Consider the following 8,863-nt stretch of genomic DNA (forward strand, 5'->3'; position numbering starts at 1 on the left):
GATCTTCCTTTCATGGGCCCTGTATATTCTTCATACCATTCCTAAAATACAGAACTCTAAAAATGATTTAAGCACAATAACTACGCCAAGTACTATTTTAACGCAAGGCTTTGCCACATCGGGTCTTTTAACTGAAATGCATCAATCCACGATACTAGTACCTGCTCTACAATCTCAGTGGTTAATGATGCATGTCAGTATGATGTTATTAAGCTATGCAACTCTTTTGTGCGGATCCTTATTATCTGCCGCTATTCTAATCATTAGATTTCGAAATAATTTCCATTTCTTTTCTAAAAAGAAAAAAAATGTTTTAAATAAAACATTTTTCTTTAGTGATATTAAATATTTTTATGCAAAAAGAAGTGCTTTAAAAAGAACCTCTGTCCCTTCATTTCCAAATTATTACAAATATCAATTAACGGAGCGTTTGGATTCTTGGAGTTATCGTGTCATTAGCCTAGGATTTACCCTTTTAACCGTAGGTATTCTTTGTGGAGCAGTATGGGCTAATGAGGCCTGGGGATCCTATTGGAATTGGGATCCTAAGGAAACTTGGGCATTTATTACTTGGACCATATTCGCAATTTATTTACATAGTAGAACAAATCCAAATTGGAAGGGTACGAATTCTGCACTTATAGCTTTGATAGGATTTCTTATAATTTGGATTTGTTATTTTGGTATAAATCTATTAGGAATAGGCTTACATAGTTATGGTTCGTTTACATTAACACCTAAATGATTACATAAAATAAAACCTTCATGAAATGAAGGTTTTTACTTTTATGTTTTATTTGAGAACCCCTTGAACGCCTTATCAAAGGGTTCTCAAAAATTCGAGATAGATCTAATTATACTTTTTTACTTATTTCTGCATTATATACTTTTTTACTTATTTCTGCATTAATAGAGCAGACGAGTAAAAAAAAGCAAACCTATTTAGGATAATAATTGGATAAGAGAGCCTCTACCCTGTCAACGGATAGGGAGAGAACAAAATCTGGATAAATACCAATTCCTATTACTGGTAAAAAGATACAGATTAAAATAAAGAGTTCTCGTGGTCCAGAATCCACAAAATTTGCGTTTGGAACATTAAATAGCTTGTATCCATAGAACATCTGGCGTAACATAGATAATAAATAAATAGGAGTTAATATCATTCCAATTGCCATTACAAAAGTAATTAGTGTTTTTGGCATTAACAGAAATTTTGGACTAGTAATTAGTCCAAAAAATACTACTAATTCTGCGACAAAACCACTCATTCCTGGTAAGGCAAGAGAAGCCATTGAAAAGCTACTAAACATGGTAAAAATTTTAGGCATTGGGATAGATATTCCCCCCAGTTCTTCGAGATAAACAAGACGCATTCTATCAGAAGCGGTTCCTGCCAAGAAAAAAAGTGTAGCACCAATAAATCCATGGGATAATATTTGTAAAATAGCTCCATTGAGTCCAATGTTGGTTATGGAACCAATTCCTATAATTATGAAACCCATGTGAGATACAGAGGAATAAGCTATTCTTTTTTTGAAATTTCGTTGACCAAGAGAAGTTGAAGCTGCATAGATTATTTGGATCGCTCCTATTATTACTAACCAGGGCGAAAATAGATAATGAGCATGAGGTAACAATTCCATGTTGATCCGAATCAATCCATATGCTCCCATCTTTAATAATATTCCCGCTAAAAGCATACATGTACTATAATGTGCTTCCCCATGGGTATCTGGTAACCACGTATGTAGGGGTATAATCGGCAATTTGACAGCATAAGCAATAAGGAAGCCAAAATATAAAAGTATTTCCAAGGTTGCAGGGTATGATTGATTAATTAATCTTTCCAAATCTAATCCTGGTTCGTTGGAACCATATAAGCCCATACCCAGAACTCCGATTAAGAAAAAAATGGAACCGCCTGCAGTATACAAAATAAACTTTGTAGCTGAATATAGACGCCTCTTCCCCCCCCACATGGATAAAAGTAAGTAAACAGGAATTAATTCTAACTCCCACATGATAAAAAAAAGTAAAAGGTCTCGCGAAGAAAATAATCCTATTTGACCACTATACATTGCGAGCATCAGGAAATAGAATAATCGCGAATTCCGTGTAATTGGCCAAGCTGCTAAAGTAGCTAAAGTAGTGATAAATCCTGTCAATAAAATAGATCCTAATGAAAGTCCATCGATTCCCAATCTCCAGTGGAAATCGAAGACATCTATCCATTTATAATCCTCCTTTAATTGGATTAAGGGATCCTCCAGTTGGAAATGATAACAGAACGCATAAGTCATTAGAAGGAATTCTAATAAACAAATAGATATAGTATACCACCTAACGACTTTGTTTCCCTTATGAGGTAAAAAGAAAATTAATGAACCTGCAAATATCGGCAAAACAACAAGTATTGTTAACCAAGGAAAATAACTCATGATAAAGTGATAAAGACAAGATACGTTTTGACCAGAAAAGCCCGTGCTCGATTATTTCGAGCACAGGCTTCTTCGGTAAAGAGGAATCAGACGATTCGAGTGAAGTTTTTTGTAACGTATCAATAAGATAGAGCCATGCTACGTGTTGTTTCAGGCCCTAAATAAACGCGGACACTTAAAAAATCTGTCGGGCAGGCAGATTCACATCTCTTACAACCCACACAATCTTCGGTTCTCGGCGCGGAAGCAATTTGCTTGGCTTTACATCCATCCCAGGGTATCATTTCTAATACATCTGTTGGACAAGCTCGTACACATTGAGTGCATCCTATACATGTATCGTAAATTTTTACGGAATGTGACATTGGATCTATAAATTTTTCTTTTCAACATAAAATTTTTCGATCTGGTAAAAATGAAATTAGTACTATAATGAGTCATATGTATTGTAGACACCAGACGAAGCAATGGTTTATCCAAACTTCAAAAAAAAAAATCTATTTTTTAATCTGTTTGTGAGAAAGCGTGAAGAGAGCCAAGAGACTTTAATTTTGGATTTCAACAATAAATAAGAAATAAGAAAGAATTTTACGAATTGTACAGACGAATTCGAATTAGCCAATAAATTGGCTATCGTCTTTTCAATATAAATTATTGCAATATTCAAATTGCAATATCAATGAATTACAAATACAAAAATTCATTTAAGTGAAAAAGAATACTATGCAATAATCTACTAAAAAAAATGGATATTCTCAAATAATACTAAGAAAATAGTATTGATTTCTATTTATTTTAATATGTGCGCCTTTGTTTAGAGGATTCTATGTCTAATTATTCAAAAGTCTAATTATTCAATAAATTAGATTGATTGATACGAGTGGATTTCCTATTACGATGGATGGAAGAAAGAATGGATAGTCCAATAGCGGCTTCAGCAGCTGCAAGGGCTATAACAAAAATTGCGAAAATATCTCCTTTTAATTGGCGACTATCAAATAGATCAGAAAATGTTACGAGATTTAGATTAATTGAATTCAGTATAAGTTCAAGACATATTAGAGCTCTAACCATGTTTCGGCTTGTGATCAATCCATAGATACCAATCGAAAATAAATAGACACTCAAAAAAAGTACATGCTCAAACATCATTAACTAACTCCTTATCAATCTCGATTCATTTCAATATGAGGGCAAGAATTGAACCGATTCAATTAATTACAATAGAACAATTACACAACAAAAGAAAAAAAAAAAAAAAAAAAAGGAGGTATTTGTTGGCAGTAGATGGATTTTACTAAATCAAAATTGTGATTCTTTAGTTATTTATTTTAGATTTGCAATTCTTATAATTTGTACTTTTTCTAAGTTTTCTTATTGCCGAGCCATAGTAATTGCACCTATTAAAGAAACTAGAAGAATTATGGAAATGAGTTCAAACGGAAGATAAAAATCGGTTGCTAAATGAATTCCAATTTGTTGAACATTATTTATGAGACCCTGTTCTACTATTTGGTTTGATCTTGTAGTCCAAAGAATTCCATACCACGACGTATCTGGGATAGTAGTCATTAGTGAAAAAACAATAGTTATACAAACGAGTGAAGTGAACCCATCTCCAATAGTCCAATAATTCTTATCTTTAGACCATTCTGAGCCATTCTACGAACATTACAGCGAATATGATCAAGACATTTATGGCTCCCACATAAATAAGAAGTTGTGCGACAGCTACAAAGTAGGAATTTAATAAAAAATAGAATAAGGATATACAAACAAGAACTAATCCCAGCGAAAAGGCAGAATAAATGGGGTTGGTAAGTAATACTACTCCTAGACCCCCTAGTAGAAGAACAAATCCCCCAAATAGCATAAGAATCTCATGTATTGGTCCAGGTAAATCCATTATGGATAAAAAGAAATTAATAGTATAAAATTTTTCATGAACTGACTAAAACTAAAGGATTCAAGGAAGGAAAAAAGGATTAGGGTATTTTTTTGTGTATAAACTTATAGTTATAAATTATATTATATCACGAAAATCTAGTCTGATTTAAAATAAGAAATAATTTCCAATAAGCAGTAGTTTTTCGTTTTTCTTTATAGTTTAATTTTAAAGTTTAATAAAGAATTATTAGATTTTTATAACAGAAAGACAAAATCAAAGTTTAGTAATCAGTAATCGTTCTTGAATTCGAAGATTTTTCTTTGTTTATTTTACTTTCAGACGAATTCCTAATTGTTTGAATTGTGTAATCTCCCATTATGGAGATTGGTAACCGACTTAAAGCAATTTGATTGTAATTCAATTCATGACGATCATAGGTAGAAAGTTCATATTCTTCAGTCATTGATAAACAGCTTGTTGGACAGTACTCAACACAATTGCCACAAAATATACAAACTCCGAAATCAATACTATAATTAAGCAATTGTTTTCTTTTAATATCCTTTTCAAATCTCCAATCCACAACGGGTAAATCTATCGGACATACGCGAACACATACTTCACAAGCAATACATTTATCAAATTCAAAGTGGATTCGCCCTCGGAAACGCTCTGGTGTAATTGATTTTTCATAAGGGTAGTGAATCGTTATAGGTAAACGATTTGTGTGGGATAAGGTAGTTATGAAACTTTGACCTATGTACCTTGTAGCACGTATTGTTTGTTGACCATAACTCATGAACCCAGTTACCATAGGGAACATATTCATTCTAAATATCTATGAAAAAGATATGTTTCTTTCTCTTGTTTGAGAGAGCTTTTGTGTTGAAAATATTCTTACTATTATTGTATTATCTTATTTATAGTGAAACAAGTTGAGAAGAGGTTGTTAATAAGAGATTGCCCAGGGAAATAGGTAAAAGAAATTTCCATCCAAGATTTAATAACTGATCCATTCTCATCCTCGGTAAAGTCCATCTTATTGTGATAGAAATGAAGAGAAATAAATAAGCTTTAGTTAATGTAATAAATATACCCATTGTCATTTCCAAAATTCCAACTGCTTTATTCATTTGGAAAAAATCAAAAAAGGATATATAGGGAATAGATAAATTCCACCCGCCCAAGTAGAGAACTGTTACAAATAAAGAAGAAACTAATAAATTTAGGTAAGAAACAAGATAAAATAAACCATATTTGATACCGGAATATTCAGTTTGGTAACCTGCTACTAATTCTTCCTCCGCTTCTGGTAAATCAAAGGGTAATCTTTCACATTCTGCCAAAGAAGAAATTAAAAAAACCAGAAAACCTATAGGCTGACGCCAAATATTCCATCCAAAAAAACCGTATTTTGACTGTGCTTCAACTATATCAACTGTACTTGAACTGTTAGATAATCATAGTCGGTGATAACATCACAGTTCCCACCGCTATTTCAAAACCGTACATGAAACCTTAGCTTCATACGGCTTCTCTATGATCAGAAAAAGGAAAGGACTGTTTTGTTCCTAGCCCCGGGGGCGTAGATAGAATTAGATAAAATAAAATAGATTTGAAAGTCCTAAATTAGACCAAAGGAATTCCGTCTGCTAGAATAAGAAAAAGCGCTTCCGAATTGATCTCATCCTTTATAATATAATGAAAATTTTTCTTTGTTCAGTAATAACTTAATCTTGGAATAAAACACTTGTTACTTGTTATAGGAATTCAATTAATAAATGGAAAGAGTTGGGTATTAGTTCATGAGCAATTCTGCATGAATATGGATAGAGGAAGGAAATAATGAAAATTTTTTCTAGTGCACTCCATATCTTTTTTACTATTCTTCTTTCCCCAGGGAGGGGGTATTTAAAAAGAAAAAATGGATAAAGGGTTAATTCGTTCTTGATAGCCATTTCCTTAACAAGTGAATGGGAACATACTCTGGATCGGAATCCGAAGAAAGTACTACTTGATAATTTCTACAAATTGCAAGTCCTTATTATGATTCCTTTTATGGGCAAAAATCTCTAATGTTTTAGATTTTCCATTACTAATCCTTTATGTACTTTAGTGTTCCTAACCCTTCACTAACTTTTGGTGGATTCTTCTTATGGATTATTAAGTTATAGTAATAACTAGGAGTATTCTAGTAATGGAATTCCATATCGTGAATCCTTTATTCTTGGCCGCTTCAAGATATGATGACTAATTAAAAAATATCAACCTTGGGATAAAGAGTTTACACTGCTTATGTTTACTTCCACTTTTTTCTTGTACGTAGGAAATGAGATTTTTTCTTTTTACTACAAATTTATAAGCTGTTTTGTTTCACTCATATAGCTATCTAGTTTAACTTACCAACCCAAATACTAAATAAGAAAAGGAATATAAATAGTTAATGGATTTTATAGGAAAAAGATCTATTTTAACGAATCACACGTAGAGATATTGCTAGCACACAAAAAGTTAATGGTATTTCATAACTAATGGATTGAGCAGCAGCTCGTAGACCGCCTGAAAAAGAATATTTATTATTTGAGCTATATCCTGCCATAAGAAGACCAATAGGAGCTATACTTGAAATGGCAATCCATAAAAAAACACCAATACTAAGATCGGCTAAAACAAAATGATATCCCAAAGGGATAACTAAAAAACTTAATAAAACTGATATGACTGCTATAGAGGGTCCAATGCTAAATAAAGAAATATCTCCTCGGGATGGCAGAATATCTTCTTTAAAAAGTAGCTTAGTCCCATCTGCTATAGCTTGAAGCAGGCCCAGGGGGCCAGCATATTCAGGACCAATACGTTGTTGTATCGACGCAGATATTTCTCTTTCTAACCACACAATTACGAGTACCTCTATTGTTATTCCCAAAAGGAGGGTCAAAATGGGTAGAATCGATATCAGTCCATAGACTTCTTTTAATAATTCCAATTTCGAAAAAGAATTGATAGTTTCTACCTCTACCCTATCTATTATCATTTCAACGATCAACTTCCCCCATAATGATATCTATACTACCTAATATCGTCATGATATCAGCCAATTTCATTTTTTTAACTAGCTGAGGAAGAATTTGCAAATTAATAAACCCGGGTGGACGGATTTTCCATCTCCAGGGGAAAAGGCTATCATCTCCTACTAGATAAATCCCTAATTCACCTTTTGGGGCTTCTACTCTTACATAAAGCTCTTGTCTTGACAATTCAAAATTGGGCGAAGGTTTTTTACCAAGAAATTTATACTCAAAATCATTCCATTCAGAATTATTTTCTTTCTTAAAGCGTCGGACTTCTAAATTTTCATAAGGTCCTCCAGGAATTTTTTCTACAGCTTGTTGAATTATTTTGATGGATTCCCTCATTTCACCAATTCGTACTAAATAGCGAGCTAACGAATCCCCTTCTTTTTGCCATTGGACTTTCCAATCAAATTGGTTGTAAGACTCATAAGGATCTACTTTACGAAGATCCCATTGTATTCCAGAAGCTCGTAACATCGGTCCCGATAAGCCCCAATTTACTGCTTCTTCTCCGCTAATAAAACCTACTCCTTCAACTCGCTCTAAAAAAATTGGATTCTGTGTAATAAGTTGTTGATATTCAACAACTCCGCGTAAAAAATAATCACAGAAATCTAAACATTTATCGATCCATCCATAAGGTAGATCGGCGGCTACTCCTCCGATGCGAAAGTAATTGTGCATCATTCGCATACCTGTAGCAGCTTCAAATAGATCATATATTAATTCTCTCTCTCTAAAAATATAGAAAAAAGGAGTCTGTGCGCCGAGATCCGCCATAAAAGGTCCAAGCCATAGCAAGTGAGAAGCTATCCGGCTTAATTCTAACATAATTACCCTAATATAGCTGGCTCTTTGTGGTATTTGAATATTCTCCAAGAATTCTGGTGCATTTACTGTTATTGCTTCTGTAAACATAGTAGCTAAATAATCCCACCTTGTTACATAAGGTAAGTATTGTATAATAGTTCGGTTTTCCGCGATTTTTTCCATTCCTCTGTGTAAATACCCTAATATGGGTTCACAATCAATAACATCCTCACCATCGAGAGTAACGATCAGTCGAAGAACACCATGCATTGATGGGTGTTGAGGGCCCATATTGACTATCATGAGATCTTTTCTTGTAAGCGGTAGACTCATATCCTTTCTTCCTTAATTCATTATTCCATGAAAATGGATTATTCCATGAATTCCTCAAAGCGAGGCTCATCAAAATGAAAAATCTAAGACTACTATAAGACTACTAAAAAAATAATAAAACAAGAAAAAAATTTGAACGATTAAATTACTGCTCCCGAATATTCAACTGACCGATTAATTTCTTATAACGTACTCTATTTTTCTTTGCCAAATAAGCCAGCAAACGTCGACGTTTTCCCAAAAGTCTTCGTAGACCTCTTTCCGATGAAAAATCTTTTTTGTGTAATTCCAAATGTGAAGCAAGTCTCCGTATCTTA

This window comes from Triticum urartu, unplaced genomic scaffold (assembly GCF_056163025.1).
Source record: "Triticum urartu cultivar PI428250 unplaced genomic scaffold, HENAU_Tu73 scaffold1143, whole genome shotgun sequence".
NCBI lineage: Eukaryota > Viridiplantae > Streptophyta > Magnoliopsida > Poales > Poaceae > Triticum > Triticum urartu.